Raw genomic sequence first — 2,264 nt, forward strand, 5'->3', positions numbered from 1 at the left:
GGTTTGGTGCTTTCTCAAAGTTTGAAATAGAAATACTATTTGACCCAGCAATTCCACTACTGGGAATATACCTTGAAGAAGCCAGACCTGACTCAAACAGATATACATACATCCATGTTTATTGCTGTGTTATCCACAATAGAAAAGAGATGGAAGCAACTCAAGTGTCACCAACGAATGAATGGATAGAGAAGCTGTGGTATATTTACACAATGGAATACAAAGCTGTACTTAAAAAAAAAAAAAGAACCCAAACAAACAAACAAAACCCAAAACTCATAAAAAAATATAAAATAATATAAAACATGGATGACCTAGAGGATATTATGCTGAATTAAATATCTCAGTCATAAAAGGACAAATACATAACACAATTGTTATAAAACATGACTGACATTGGGGTTGGGATACTAAGAAAATGGAAGATAATGACCATCACATTGGAATAGATGAAAGAAAGAACATATGATAATATGATTATACTTTTTTTTATTTGATCGTAATCTAGAATAAGAGGTACATAGCAAAGTGGACTGAGGGGGGGAGGAGAGGGAGAAAATTATGCAACAATAAATTCAGTTTGTTGTGGATTTTTTGTCTTTTTGAGGGATTTTTTTTAAGTGAACAGGGGGAAGGAATAGGGAGAAAAATGTGTAACAAGGAATGAATGAAATTCCAACTTTTCTGTTAACTTTCACTAAAATCACAATTAAAAAAAAGGAAGGGATTTTCCTCAATATAGTGAAAGTATATTTGTAAACAAAGAACCAAATTCATTCTTAGTAGAGACATTAATGATGGTTAATAGCATCCAGATAGGGGTGCCATAATCACCACTCTATTTAATAATTCATTGGAAGTACTTGCTAGGACAATAAAAGAAGGGAATAATGGGAATTCAAATTGGCAAAGAAGTGGTAAAATTATTTCTTTATGCAGACAATATGATCCTATACACAGAAAAGCCCAAAGACTCAACAAAATAACTGTTAGTTATTCAAGGAATGAATAGATATCCTAAGTCTTTGTAAACGTTCATTAAAATGAATTTAAAAAATCCAAAAAAAAACCTTTTCCATAAGGGTGAAAAATCCTACACACTACGGGAAAATAAACCCCCAAAAAAAACCATTTGGAAGTGACACCTCAAGCAAGGGTCTCATAACAGAATGTTTATAGAATTCAATAATACTTTTTCTAAAAGAAAAAGTCTGATAACCCAATAGCTAAAGGGACAAAAGACATGAAAAGATTTTTTTACAAAGCAAGACAGTTGGATAGATATATGATGAATAGACACAAAAAGGAATGTCTAAAATCACTGTCAATCAGAGAGATGCGAATCAAAACCACAATGAAATACCATCTCATCCTAGTAGCAATAGCAAAGCTTAACAGGACAGTAAGCAATTAATATTGAAGAGGTTGTGGAGAGATAGGGACTCTCACACCCTCCTAGTAGGACTGTAAAATGGTACAACTGCTCTGGAAGGCAATTTGGTATGTCCTCATGAAACTGAACATAGAAATGCCTTATGATCAAGGTATTTCACTGCTAGGAATATCTCCCAGGAAATCAGAACTGAGAGACAGAGATATGTGCACAGACATTCATAGCAGCACTCTTCACAATATCAAGAAAATGGAAACAGCCAAAATGGAAATAATCAAATGGACTGAGAAATTGGGGTACATTAACACAATAATAGTATTAAGCACTAAAAATCAATAATTTCATAAAATACTATGTAACATGGGAAAGTCTAGAAATCATTATACTGAGTGAACTAACTCAATATCTTAGAGACAAATACTACATTAAGACTGTGTATGTGAAAATAGAAGGATAGCTAGTAAGATGTGTATAAATGTCCTACAGAGGAACCTGAAAGAGGAATGGTTGAAAAAAGGAAAAACATGGAAATAACTAAGATATCAGAGTTTAAAAGGTGGATGTGAGGGTAAAGGAAAAGGGAAAATGCAATGGGGACTAAAGTGTTGGGGTTGATAATAGACAGAGATCAATAGCAATTAATACAATATATATGAATGATTGTACAAAACTATAAATGGGAGATTATACAAAATACATTGTACATGAATGAAACATAATGCAAACAAATTATAGCAAACAAAAACACTTTTTCTTTTTAAAATTCTTAATTTAAGTTGAGATTTTAATGAAAGTTTATAGAGAACTTGGATTTCTACTCATTAATTGTTGAACATTTTCCTCCTTACTCAACCCCCAGTGTGCTTTTCTC

This window comes from Elephantulus edwardii, unplaced genomic scaffold (genome assembly GCF_000299155.1).
Source record: "Elephantulus edwardii isolate Elephantulus edwardi_28Jun2011 unplaced genomic scaffold, EleEdw1.0 scaffold00460, whole genome shotgun sequence".
NCBI lineage: Eukaryota > Metazoa > Chordata > Mammalia > Macroscelidea > Macroscelididae > Elephantulus > Elephantulus edwardii.